General features: G+C 37.9%; 1 pseudogene; it reads right to left on the bottom strand.

Moving 5' to 3' along the window:
• Positions 1-377: 377 nt before the first annotated feature.
• On the bottom strand, positions 378-476 carry LOC142174111 (small nucleolar RNA R71; annotated as a pseudogene).
• Between the last annotated feature and the right edge of the window lie 14,636 nt (positions 477-15,112).

Genomic DNA, 15,112 nt, shown 5'->3' with positions numbered 1-15,112 from the left:
CAAGGCTTGGTAGAGCATTAGGTGACTATGCCAGACCAGTCTACAATCAAGGATTGTCAAGTGTTAGACCACCTCCAATTGCAGCCAATAATTTCGAGTTGAAGCAAGGTTTGCTTCAAACCATTCAAAACAACTGCATTTTCATAGGGAAGATGAACGAAGATCCAAACACGCATCTGATGGACTTTGAGGAGATTATGAACACCTTGCAATACAATGGGGTGTCACAAGATGCAATGTATTTAAGGGCATTTCCCTTTTTACTTAAAGATGATGCGAAGTAGTGGCTTCGAAGCTTGCCAAATGGATCAATTAGAACATGGGTGGAAATGACCAGAAAACTTCTTGATAAATATTTCTCCTCAGCTAAGACGGGCAAGTTTAGAAGAGAAATCCATAACTTCTGCCAGAAAGAGAATGAAACTATTTTTGAAGAATGGGAGAGGTTTAAGGAGATAGTTAGAAGGTGTCAACGTAGCAGAATTGAACTCTGGAACAACTCCAGGATTTTTGGGATGGATCGACACCGACCTCGCATAGATTATTTAGCAATGCAGTTGGAGGCCCCTTTATGAAGAAGACTCCAGAGGAGATAGTTACAATTCTTGATGAATTATTCGAAGATGCTAATCAGTGGCCCTCTCATAGTGTGGAAAGAAGAAAATCAACTAATGTTCACCAAGTTGATGCTACTACATCTGTGCAAGTACAGCTTGATGTTATGGATGAAGAAATACGAAAGTTAATTGTAGCTTCGATGCAAAATGTGCACCATACATCTTGTGATATATGTGGAAGAGGACACACTACTCATGAGTGTCAAGCTTCAACTGAAGAAGTGAATGTTGTAGGGTACTATAATTTTAATGCAATGGGTCAGAGGCACCCCGAGTTTTCATGGAGTTCACCTTGGGGTACTGCAAATGCATGGCAACAAAATAGCCCCAGATTCCAGGAACAAGGAGCTCCAGGTTTTCAAAATCAACAGAGGCAGCAGTATCAACCTCCACAATCGAATCAACCCAGCATGGAAGAACTTATGATGACCTTCATTATCAAGATGGATGAGAGGCTTGATGCCCATGATGCAACTATCAAAGAATTGAGTACATCTTTTTAAAACCTGGAAAGACAGGTTGGGCACTTAGCTACTCTAAATGTCTGAGAGAGCCCTAGGAACACTCCCGGGTGATATAGAAAGAAATCCCAAGGAAACAGTGAATGTTGTAACTTTGAGAAGTGGGCAAGTGTTGAAAGATCTCACCCCAATCCACAAAGATATGAGACATGAAAAAGAAAGCGAGGAGCAGTTGAAAAGTTGTGTCGAAAAGAAGAAGGAAGAAAACTCGAGAAGGGAGGAACCTGAGGCGAGCAAGCATATGCCTGCACTGCCTTTTCCCCGAAAGCTAAGTAGATAAAAGTTGGACAAGCAGTTCGAGAGATTTCTAGATGTGCTTAAACAGGTTCATGTAAACCTACCATTCACAGAAGTGCTCTCATAAATGCCGGCTTATGCCAAATTCTTGAAGGAGGTCTTGACAAAGAAGAGGAAAATAGAAGAGACCTCAGTGGTCAACCTCACAGAGCATTGCAGTGCAACATTGCAAAACAAACTCCCACAAAAGTGTGGAGATCCAGAGAGTTTTACCATACCTTGCTCTTTAGGCACTGCTAATTTTGATAAGTCTCTATGTGATTTTGGTGCCTCAATTAATTTAATGCCTCTATCTATTTATAGGAAACTGGAGAAGGAGATTGGGGAGATAATGTCTACACCAATATCTTTGCAGCTGGCAGAACAAACGACTCTAATAGCCGAGGAAATAGTTGAAGATGTCTTAATTCGGGTAGATAAGTTTGTATTTCATGTTGATTTCATAGCGGTTAATATGGAAGAGAACAAGGAGGTCCCCCTCATCCTAGGAAGACTATTCCTAGCAATGGGTAGAGAAATATTAGATATACATGAGAGAAAACTCATGCTTAGAGTGGATGAGGAGACTATGACTTTTGAGATGGATGTAGAAACAGGGGTAAAAGAGGAGAAGCTAGCTGTTGGTGTTGTGTAGAAAGTAAAGGGAGAGAAAGAGAAGGTTGCAGTGAGTGAGAAAGAAAAGTGTAGGGTGTACCCCAAGAAGGCCGAGAAGAAGCTATCTGCATGGATGAGTGCACTAGTTCGAGCGCAAGGGATGGATCCCAACTTCGACTCAAACCTCGACTAGATGTTCAGGGAAGTTTTCCTTACCACTTGCTTTTATTTGTGTGTCATAGGGACATGACACAATTTAAAGTGTGGGGTGGGGATGTATATATGTATAGAATGTATAAATGTCTATGTATATGTGTGTTTTTGTAATTCATTCAAATGTATATATGTATAAATGTCTATGTATATATGTTTTTGTAATTCATTTGATTGAAAATTTTAAATTTTTTTATTTTTCTCGACAATGGATGTCATTCGACAAGTTTCTTGATAGATTAAGTCGAAAGAAAAAGACAAAAGATTTTGTTTAGGTAGTGTCTGAATTTCCCCCTTTGGTTTTTCTTTGTGCAACGGTTCATTTCCAAGGGTTTTGTTTGAACCGGGTAGTTAGTTTTTATTTTTTATTTCGAAGTAGGAAACCTTGTGCTGTGATTTGAAACGAAAGAAATATCTCTTGACTGTATTATGCCTTGAGAATAGTAAGTGCTTTAGTTGTGACGCTTAGGCTCAGTTTTTGACTCTTGTGTAAGAACCTTAAATTGTATGATCTTAACTTTGTTTAACTACGTTGATTAGAGTGTCTTGATGAGCCCGATCCTTAGTGAGTTTTGTTTCATGTGTGTGTGAGGTTTTGCTCATTCTGTGCATTGCATTTGATGTCTAGAACTTGCCCCGTGTGTTTGTAAAGCGAAATAGTAGTTTTATTCAGTCTTAGAAGTGATATAGGCGTTTCTTTGTTGAGCCAGTTATATGTTGTTATCCACCTAATTGTTATGTATCTTAGTTAACCCCTTTGAGCCTGTGATCCTGTTTCTTTAGCAACCACATTAAAAGCCTTACCCATTTATTTGAATTGACCATCTAGTTGAACCTTTAACCTCTCGTGAGTACTTGAATTTATTATGAACTTTGTAAAGGTTTAAGTGTGGGGTGGGGTGTTGAGCACTTGAAATTTGTTATGAGCACTTGATAACCTTAATTGCTTATTCCTTGTTTCGATAGTTACTATTCAATAGCTGTAGATTTTAGATTATTAGTCATATAAATCTCAACTGTATATCCTCCTGGATAGCTATCAAGCTAGAAATTACGAGAATACTGTTTAAATCCAATCCTTGTGGATACGATATAAAACTATATTATCTTTGACTAGCGAGTACAATTTAAGTGTGTGTTTTGTGCTCGTCAAATTTTGGCATCGTTCGATCCTTGGAAGTGCACACATTATGATGGGATTGAGCCTTTCGCCTCGGCAGCGTCGTTCATAATATTTGATAAGAAATCAGCGTATCTGTGTGCTTGTTTTCCTGATTTGAGCTGTGACGACCTATCTGGTGAGGTCCATTTTATATATACTCTAGTTGAGTAGGTAACTGCTAATTGAGAGCTTGAGTTTACCGTTCAGATGAGGATTGTACCACATTTTTATATTGGTTTATACCGTTTATTTACTCTTCCTCGTACTTGTTTACTTTTTACTATACATGATTTATTGGACCACTAGTAAGTATCGATGTCGACCCCTCGTCACTACTTCTTCGGGGTTAGGCTAGATATTTACTAGGTACGCGTTGATTTATATACTCATACTACACTTCTGCACTTATTATGCAGATTTACATTTTTGGTGGTCTCTTGGGCGCAGAGGCGCAGCTATTGCGGGGACTTTACGGTGAGCTGCATTCTATATTACGATCTATAGCATACAGAGTCTCCATCAACGTTATTTATATTCTCCTGTCTAACTTGTATTCCAGACAGATATTGTATTTTATTATATTTTCTAGTTAATGCTCATGCACTCGTGACACCGAATTTTGGGGGTTCCTACTGGATGTTTAGTATGGTAGTTCACGTAATTATTATCATTTCACCCTGAAATCTTTATTTTATACTATTTAATTAATGGAAATTATGATTTCAAGTAATAAAAATGAGTAATTAAGTTGATCAATCATCGTTGGCTTGCCTGGTGGCGGTGTTAGGCGTCATCACGACCTATAGTGTATTTTAGGTCGTGGCAGTATTTTTATTGTAGTCCATAGTATATACTCATGAACTTGTGACACCGAATTTTGGGGGTACCTACTGGATGTTCATTATAGTAGTTCGCGTAATTATTATCATTTCACCTTGTAATTTATACCTTATACGAAAATTGAAAAATAAAATCATGGGTTTTCTACGAGTACTAGATTTTACACTACTTATTCAATAGGATTCATGATTTCAAAAATAATAAAATGAGTAAATAAGTTGATTAATCATCGTTGGCTTGCCTGACAGTGGTGTTAGGCGCAATCATGACCTATAGTGGATTTTGGATCATGACAATTAGTATAAGTTTTGACATAACAAATTGCATGGAGTATAATTACATATTTGATTAGGGCTAAAATATAGATTTATCTAGTTATCTATTAATAAGGCACAACGATCATATTATTCTCAAACAAATCACATTTACCATCCAAATGTAATAGAAATTTGTTTCGTTTTATTAGTATAAGTTTTGTTATAACGAATTGCATGAAATATAATTACATATTTGATTAGGACTAAAATTTAGATTTATCTAGTTATCTGATAATGAAGAATATATATATATATATATATATATATATATATATATATATATATATATATATATATATATATATATATATATATATATATATATATATATATATATATATATATATATATATATATATATATATATATATATATATATATATATATAGGACTAAACGTTAGTCTATTTAATAACATTAACAAATGTCTAATTTAGTTGTTAGTGCCTATTTAAATATTAGTATATATGACAAACTACTAAAGTATATATTAGTCTATTACAAGCAAGAATTAAAATAAATTGGTAACATATTTTGCATTAAATGCTTCTGACTTGATGTTCATCCCCACTGTTGGATTTTCCTCAAAAAGTACAAAAGCAACATTATAGCCACAAGGCTACTAATTTCCTTTCAAAAGTCTTTTCCTCACCAAACAAACTCCCTCCAAACGCTACTTCCGTCTCCATTGTGTTGCATCTTCATCTTCTTCTTTTTTTCATTTTCTTTACCGATCAAAAATGTCTTCTTCTACCTCCTCAACAACAAATCAAAAGGGGAAAGGTTTGTTAAGACCAATAAAAAGTGTAGGCCGACTTTGATGATAAATCACTTTGGAACCATCTCAAAGTTCTTTCACTTACTCCAACTGGTGGTGGAAATAGAATATGATCATGTAACTATTGTAACAAAAGAGTTACGGGATCATATTCTAAAGTCAAAGCTTATTTGTTAAAAATCCCTGGTCAAGGTGTTCAAATATGTATATAGATAAGCAGAGAAGTTTGTGAAGCTTTGAATCAAGAACATGAAGAAGTTGAAAATAAAAAAGCATATGTACAACTTGATGTGAGGAAAAAATTAGATTACATATCTCTTCCTGAAGGGTCAGGTTTATCACATTTAAAAAAAAAAAAAAGGTTCAAACGTGGGAGCTCTAGAGAAATCGTTCGGCATTGAGAATAGAAACATCGTAGACAAAATGGCTACCCGCATGTTCTACGTTTCAGGTTTATCCTTTAACTTTGCGAAGTCTCCTTATTTTAGAAAGTATTCAAAGTTTTTGTCAAAGACTTCTATACCCGATTATGTTCCGCCAACGTACATTAGGTTAAGAACTACTCTTTTAGCTCATATTGCTAGAAAATTGCAACCTATTAAGGATGCATGGAAGAGAAAAGGGTTGTCTACTTGTTCCGATGGATGGTCGGATATTAATAGGCGACCATAGATAAACATAATGGTTGTCAAGACCCAACATCCACTATAGGTCATGATGGCGCCTAATGCCACCGTCCGACAAGCCAACAGTGATTGATTAACTTAATTACTGATTTTTATTACTTGAAATCATAATTCCCATTAATTAAATAGTATAAAATGAAGATTTTCATGGTGAAATGATAATAATTACGTGAACTACTATACTAAACATCCCGTAGGAACCCCCAAAACTCGGTATCACAAGCACATGAGAACCAACTAGGAAATATAATAAAATACAACAAATGTGAGGTAGAGTAAACAAATGAAACAAACAAGTATAAATACGTGGTACAATCCTCCTCTCAACAATAAACTCAAGCTCTCATTTAGCAGATACCTCCTCAAGAAGAGTATATATATATAATGTACCTCACCAGATAGGTCGTCACAGTTCTAATCAAGAAAACTCACAGATACACTAGCTTTATATTAAGAAGCTTTAACGGGTCCTTGACCCCATTCACGAATAAATGTGCGAGTTATGAACTTTAAGGAAGATTTTCGATGAAAACGCATATCGCGAGAGAAATTCGTAAAGGGAGCACAATTATTCTGCGACTAAATCAAGTAGCTCGCCACATCTCTACAATAGAGAGTCTATCACTCTATGCAAGTCTAGTCTCAAGTCGTAAGGCAAAATAAAGGAATTTAATTGAGCAAAGATAACTCAAATAGTACAATTATAGCATGGCGTGAACCTAAGTCTACCCGAACATAATCAAGAATTCTAGCATACGTACGGACACTCGTCACCTCGTACGTGTATAGCTCCCATAACATGTAGCAAATAAGAATATAACACCTACTGGGTAATTTTCCCCTCACAAGGTTAGACAGGAGACTTATCTCGCTCCGAAGTTCCATAGCCGGCTCCAACGTCTCTTTAACACCTCGAACCGATGGCCATCATTCAAAAACTAGTCAAACAATGTGCAAACAAATCAAAATATACTTTAATACCCATAATTAATCAATTTAAACAAATTCCCAACTCCGCTCGAAAAAGTCAATAAAGTCAACCCTCAGGCCCACATGAACGGATTTCGAAATATTTTGATAATAAACTTTACCCATAACACCACGAACTCAAATATATAATTTATTCCAAATTCCACGTCCAATTTCGTGGTCAGGGTCCAAAAATATCAAATTCTAGGTTTTCTTCAAAATCACACAATTTCCATGTTCAAATCCATGTATAATTCATGTATTTAACTCACAATGTGAAGAAATCACTTACTTAGTGATGGGTGATGAAGAAGCTCCCACAAAATCGCCCCAAGCTCGGCTCCCATGAAAGATTTGAGATAAAATGAGCCAAAATCTATTTTTGCAAACTTATATACTGCCCAGGCGACCTTCATCATGAACGCACCACTGCCCCGGACGGAGCACCTCTGAACTCTCCAGAATACCTGAACCACTTATCTCTCATAATCTGCTCTCGGCTCCGCTGACGTACACCCTCAATCCTCCGGGCTATCTCTACAACTCACTCATAAGAAGTACCCATCTCAACCTCTCGAGCCATAGTGGCCTGAATACCAGTATGTAAACCGGCTACAAACCTCCACACTCTCTCCGCCTCAGTAGGGAGTATCATTAATGCATGGCGAGATAATTCAGAAAACCTCGCCTCATAATCGGTCACTGACATCTGACCCTGCTAGAGCTTCTCAAACTGAAACCGCAACTCTTCCCTCTGGGAGGGTGGAATATACATGTCCAAGAAGATACGGGTGAACCTGTCCCAAGTCATGGGAGGAGAATCTGCTGGTTTGCCAAGAGCATAAGACTGCCACCATCTACGGGCTCTACCCTCTAGCTGAAAAGTAGCGAAATCAACCCCATGGGACTCCAATATCCTCATGTTGTACAGTCTATCCTTGCAACGATCAATGAAATCCTGTGGATCCTCATGTCGCTCACCCCCGAAGACAGAAGGATGTAGCCTAGTCCATCTGTCCAATAGTTTCTGAGGATTCGCGGCTATAGCTGGCCTGGGCTCAGGTGTAGCTGCTGCTACTGGCTGGACTCCACCCATGGGTAGTGCACCCTGGGTCTGATATACAGCAGCTGCTTGTCCATGAGCCTGCGCGGTAGGGGTCTGTGCTCCCCCGCCCGCCTGAGATGTGGCTGGGTCTGCCGGAAATAAACCGGCCTAAGTCATATTATCCATGAATCGCAGCATACGACCCATGACATCCTGAAATCCCGGTGCAGATATGTGTCACACCTCCTTTTTCCAGAAGGGGTGTGATTAGGGGATAAGGGAGTTTTTCCAATTAAAGTGACAATATTCAAAATGGGATTATTTATTAAATTCAGAGTCGCCACTTGGGATAATGTATGGTGTCCCAAGTCACCGGTTTATTTTAAATCCCAAATCGAGGAAATTTGACTTTATTTATGGTCCGCGAACACAGAAGACCGGGTAAGGAATTCTGTTAACCCGGGAGAAGGTGTGAGGCACTCCCGAATTCTGTGGTTTTAGCACGGTCGCTCAACTATTAATAATTGGCCTAATTATCTGATTAATACATATTTATAAACTATTGTGCATTTTAGCTTTTTAACCGCTTTTAATTATTTATGGAGTTTATTTGAATAAGTCGCGATGTCGCGCACTCATTGGATTTTGTACACATTGCGAATTGTGCCACGTGAAATGTACCCGCGATTTACAACGTGTTGATTTTATTATTAACATTTGAAGTTATAGTTGAGTCACGTGAAACGCACACTCGAATGGGGATTTGCGTATCATGACTATGTCACGGGAACCGTACCCATAGTCACGATAATTTATTATTAATCGCACCTAAAGCATATTACGATTGTTCATGAATTTTTTTTTTTTCTAAGGTTTGAGAATATTGTAAGATCAAGAGTCATGAATATTGGATTGGTTGTGGAAAAGATGTATAATTTTAACTATTTGGATTTAACAAAAATTGCATTCTTTCAATTAACGATACTAATGGCCTATTCCTGACGGATGAGCACTAAACATTTTGGAACCCAATCCCTTTTATTTTGTTCTTAACACTTATGAATAACTCTGTAGATGAAACAAACCCATCACAATAACCAAATAAGTAATTCAAACTTCACGTTCTAACTAGCTACAGAAGCAATTACAACTTCTGTCTTTCTATTTCCCTAGCAGATTCACAATTCACAAGGAGGCAACTAATCATACAGCTCAAAACAGAAACCACTTGGAATAAGTTTAATCCTGTAAGTTCATCTTAAGCATGAATCACTGCTTTTAGGAAGCGGGTTCTGTCAACAAACCGTATCAATTTAATCAACCATTACTTAGCAATTTTGACATTTAATTGAAACATGTATTACATCATCAGATATTCATCAAAGAAGGAAACTTAGGCAGATTTGGAAACTAAACAGACCAGATCTAAAAGATCAATTACCCACTGAATATGAACAACTAATGTTTTATTCCCAAACTCGAAATGAACGATAACAGATGAAAATCCACATACCTAAATAGTAGAAAATGAATGAACTCAACCAAATAAAGGTCTGAAATTGTAGAAATGAAACTCAGTAACTTGAAGCAAATGTGTCCAGCAGCAGTCGACACCGATTTGAGAGTTTAATCTTTCTTAAAAACCCAGGGATTAACCAACAAAATCAACAGAAAACCAAATAGCTCTTTGAACCTGCAAATCTAAACTAACATTTTTGGCATTTTTAGTACTTTCAACTGTTGTTCTTATGTTTTTTTTTAGCTACCCTTGATTTCAAATCTAAAGAAAATGAAATTGCAGATGGTGAGGCGAGTCCATGAGTATGGTGTCTGAGAGAGGTGAGAGTGAAAGAGTGAGAGGGAGAGACGGGGTCTGTCCGTTTCTTTTTCTCTATCCCTCAATAGCAAAAAGGTCATATGAACAAACTGAAAAATTCAAATTCATTACAAATTGGGATCAGTACAAGGATAATGGTAATTGATGAATAAACTCAAACTCAGAATTTTAGCTTTTTAATGCAGATACAAACACATCACAGCTGAGCAATTAGTGTAAATAAATCTTATATCAATTAACATGTATACATGAAATTAAACATGGACACAAAATGCGATTCAGATCTTCAAGTGAACATCCTAGTAGAGAAATGCAGAGGTTGATCAGAGGAAAGGATTCAAACTAATTTAGCCTTTAAGCACACCAGATCTAACAGCGTAAAGCAACAAATAACTCCAGCTTCATTGATGATTTCAAGTCAAAGTAACAGAGACGTATGAACATACCTATGAGCAGAACACAGCTGAAATTGGACCAAATAAAGGTCAGAAAAATCAGAGAGAATTCAACTATGCAGATACAACAGCTTCAACAACGACAAAGAGAAATCTGCGCTTCAAAAGGCAGCTTCTCGAGCAGCAGCGAGCTCAAAAACTTCTCAGTCGAAGTCCAGTTTTCAACTCAAAATCCAGAGTGAAAAGAAGAGACGGAATATTTTTTTTTTAATTTTTAGACAGTAATCAAAATAAATGAACCGACGAACACTGAACGTGTTTCTTCTCTTTCTGTATTTTTGTTCTGAAACTAAACCAGAAAAATAAAATAAAATAAAAAGAACGAAGACGAACCACTCAAAAGGAAAAGAACATTGTTTCTTTTTTTTTCAGAACCCTAGCTTTCCTTTTCGATTTTCCTCTGAAATTTTTTTTGTTCAAAAAAAAACCACCCCCACAAATCTCTTAACATCCCTATATATACCCGAAATTTTCATACCCTTTTTTCTTTCTTCAAGTCATGCCCAAAATTCCTCTTTCCGTCCGAAAAATCCGCGAGAATCCGATTCTCTTTCTTGTGAACCAAATCGGACAAATGGAGGTCTAGGATCTTGAATCTCTCAGATCCTACGACCACCATTCATCCGAGATTGTTCTCAATACCAAAAGCGCGTGAAGCCTAAGGGAGAGAAGAATCTTTCTGTCAGAGGTCATTATGGGACGGGTGACGTGGAGGAGGGAGGGTGAAGGAACCACGTGCGTGAGTTGGAGGGAGAGTGAACTCGCTTGAGTTCAAGCGAGTTCGGTCGACGGAGGGAGAGAAAAGGGGGTGGGCGCCGCTTGGTTAGGAATTAGGTTTAGGGTTCTGGGGGAGGGGAAACGCATAATAGGCTTTTTATATGGGGGTGAGAGTGGACTGTGTCCGTTGGATGGCGATGGATTGAATGGTCGAGATCGATCCGTCCAAAACGACGTCGTTCGCACTTAGTTGTGAGACTGGACCGGATGAGGGGTTGAGCTTGGCAGAATTCAGGTGATTGTTTGGGCCAAATTGTTTTGGCCCAGATTTAAACCCAAACCGAATTTCCTTCTCTTTTTCTTTTTCCTTGATTTTAAATAAAATTAATTAATCAAAAACCTAAATTAAGTGTTAAATCAATCTAATTTGTAGGAATAAACCTAGCTATCTATTTTACCATTAATTAATTTAGACTAGTGAAGGAAGAATTACTTAATTTGCGATTAAAAGCTAAAAATACAAAAATGACCCATATTTTGTGATTTTCTATTTAATAATGTAATTAACTTATGTAATTAAATCCTAAATGCAACTAAACCTAAAGTGTTATGCATGAAATACTTTTAGACATTTTGGTGTTTTTCTTATGATTTTTAGAATGTTAAATATGCAAATAAATGCAAGAAACAATTAACCGAAAATCCCTACAAATTCTGTAAAACCTAAAACAATTAAGAAAAAAAAATCTATTTGTGAATTTTGTAGGAATATTTTAGTTGGGCAAAAATCACGTGCTCACAGCTGCCCCTCTTTGCTTGGAAACATGAAGAGTTTTCGGGCAAAGATACATTGAGCAAATACGAGCGATTTTTGACCGTTTGCATACTCCATGGAAGCATTTTGAAAACGTTTGACCGAACCTTGCTTCCGAGGTTGCCTACATATCCTCGGCTATGGAGGAATCAGGTCAGTGTAGTTCTGGAAATTTTGGTAACTGCAATTACCGAGAAGCTGTGTTTCACTGTTGCTGCTGCTGCTGCTCTTTCTTGCTGAGCTCCTTATTACACCAAAGTCAAAATGAAAAAGAAACTAACTAAGCCTATCAGCTACGAGTTACAAGATTCCTATCTATGGGTCTTCTGAAGCTTGATCTTGAGTCTTGAATGGTTCTTCATGCGGACTTTTGACTTGAACCTTGATGTTTGCTAGCTGCAGGTGCTAGTTCTTTCTTCTTCAGCTTTTCGGATCAATATGGGACATGCAAAACTTGCGACTTCAATCATGTCTCGAGCAGCCCATATCTTTTCATCGACTTCTGCATTTCAGATCCACTTCTCTTTTATTCTGTGTTGAGACTTCTTCCTTTGGCCATTTCCGACTGTCAGCTCGCATTCTTAAGTGACTTCCCTTGTTTTCCAGGTGGGTGCCTGATGACTTGAAATAAATTCCCTCGTTTTCCAGGTGGGCGCCTGCTGACTTAAAACTGAAATGAATTCCCTCGTTCTCCAGGTGGGCGCCTGATGACTTAAAAACTTGAAATAAATTCCCTCGTTCTCCAGGTGGGCGCCTGATGACTTAAAACTGAAATAAATTCCCTCATTCTCCAGGTGGGCGCCTGATGACTTAAAAACTTGAAATATATTCCCTCATTCTCCAGGTGGGCGCCTAATGACTTAAAAACTTAAAATATATTCTCTCATTCTCCAGGTGGGCGCCTGATGACTTAAAAACTTTGAAATAAATTCCCTCGTTCTCCAGGTGAGCGCCTGATGACTTAAAAACTTGAAATAAATTCCCTCATTCTCCAGGTGGGCGCCTGATGTCTTAAACTGAAATGAATTCCCTCGTTCTCTAGGTGGGCGCCTGATGACTTAAAATCGAAATAAATTCCCTCATTTTCCAGGTGGGCGCCTGCTGACTTAAAACTGAAATGAATTCCCTCGTTCTCCAGGTGGGCGCCTGATGACTTAAATACTTGAAATAAATCCCCTCGTTCTCCAGGTGGGCGCCTGATGACTTAAAACTGAAATGAATTCCCTCGTTCTCCAGGTGGGCGCCTGATGACCTAAAAACTTGAAATGAATTCCCTCATTCTCCAGGTGAGTGCCTGCAATATAACAACATAGACAAAACAGAGAAAATTTTCTGCCCCAGTTTGTACCAAGAACATTCATTGATTGTTAGTTGCATCTCATTATCCAGGAGGGTCCTGAAACTTAAAATTAGATCCCATTGTCCAGGAGGGTCCTGAAAACTTAAAACTGAACTTATCTGGGACATACTTTCCTCATGGGGGATTCCTAGCAAAGCAAACAAGATTTCTTTCCCCTGGTTAAAACAAAGAAAATTTTGTTAGTTTGAAACTGTGGCGGTTAGTTTGCGGCATCCTTGCTGAAGGTGTCTGCTTCTGCCACTATCCTCTTCATTTTGATTAGCTTCTTAGGGCTACGAAGAATTTCTTGACCTTTCAATCGGGCCTTGAACACAAAACCTCGAAATGACTTGCATCCCTTACACTCAACTCGTCGTGTAACACTTTCATTATGACAATTGTGGAACCTTTGTATTTCCTACAAATTCACAAATCACTTGACCACCTGAACTTCAGTTACCATCGCATTGCTCATTCTAAACCATGTCACTTGGGATGTGCCTGGCCAAATTTTGCTTGGTGCAAATAAAAAGCCGGTAGTGAGCTTTGAAGTCCTTCCTTGCTTGCTTAACAAAAGACTAATTTGATAGAGACTTAGAAAAATAGACCCAAAATAAAAACGAAGCGAAGTGACTTCGAGAATTAAGAATATAAAAATAAAAACTGAGATGACTATTTGAAGAAAAAATTGAAAAGAGACTTATCTGAATGAATCAGCTGGCTATAATGATCATGACACGCATTTCGGATTGATCAGCCTAATCCATCCAACTAATCACATTTCTGTTCATGTCATTTCTTCATACTTCAAAACCTGGGCTTTCAACGATCCAACTTTTCCGTAAAGTTACCAACCTCTTTCGACTTGTAGTGCCCCGAGGGGTTTTCTCCAACAAGCCTCTCTCATTTGTCTATCTCTCAACTCACCGCCGCCTTACGGTGCCCGTGAGGGTTTTCACCAATAAGACTCTCTCATTTTAACTCTTCCTCAGCTCACCATCGCCTTATGGTGCCCGTGAGGGTTTTCACCAATAAGACTCTCTCATTTATTCACTTTTCCTCGTGCCCGTGAACAAAGGTGCTACCCGCGATGTAAATAATACCTTCATCTCACTTGACTTGGCATCCTCAAAGTCGATCAGAAGGTCTTTCTTTGGACTGTAATGTAGGTTTTGGACAGGGTTAGAAAGAAAGGGTGGCATGCAGGCTCAAAATAAGTTGAGATGAAGGGGTTCAAAATTACAACTTTTGGAACCAGATCTTTTTACAAAACTAAAACTTCTGCCCCCGTTTCTTCGAATCTGGGGACTTTTTGGATTTTTTTGAAGGGACCGAACCGTGTAAGGCTGCCTACGTATCCTTAAAAGGAATCAGGTCGAACGTAGTTCAAACATAAGAGTTTTGTTTTTGTCACTTTGCTTTTCTTTTTTTTTTTCCTTTCTTTTCTTTTTTCTTTCTTTGCTTTTCTCTTTTCCTTCTTTTTTTCTTTTTCTTTTTTTTTTCTTTTCTCTTTTTTTTTATTCTTTTATATTTCTAACATTGCTTCTGATTCCAAAAGAGGGGTATGAAAGAAAATAAATAAGGCTCAAAAAGGGGTAACAAATGATAAAAGTGTTTGGGATAGCAGAATAAAATGCCTTTGTCATTCCAACTTTGAACGTGTCTAGTACAAAATGCGATTGAAGATAAGCAAAGAAATCATACATAATATCTCTTGACTGCATCAGAATTGATAGCCATATCCACACATTTACCTTCTATGTCTGTTAAATACAAAGCGCCATTGGGCAACACATTTGTCACAATGAAAGGCCCCTTCCAGTTTGGGGCAAACTTGCCTTTAGCCTCAGCCTGATGTGGAAGGATGCGTTTCAATACCAGCTGACCCACTTCAAATTTTCGGGGCCGAACC

This window comes from Nicotiana tabacum, chromosome 2 (assembly GCF_000715075.1).
Source record: "Nicotiana tabacum cultivar K326 chromosome 2, ASM71507v2, whole genome shotgun sequence".
Classification (NCBI taxonomy): domain Eukaryota; kingdom Viridiplantae; phylum Streptophyta; class Magnoliopsida; order Solanales; family Solanaceae; genus Nicotiana; species Nicotiana tabacum.
Note: the sequence above shows the minus strand (reverse complement) of the source record. Positions and strands in the feature narration are given on the sequence as shown.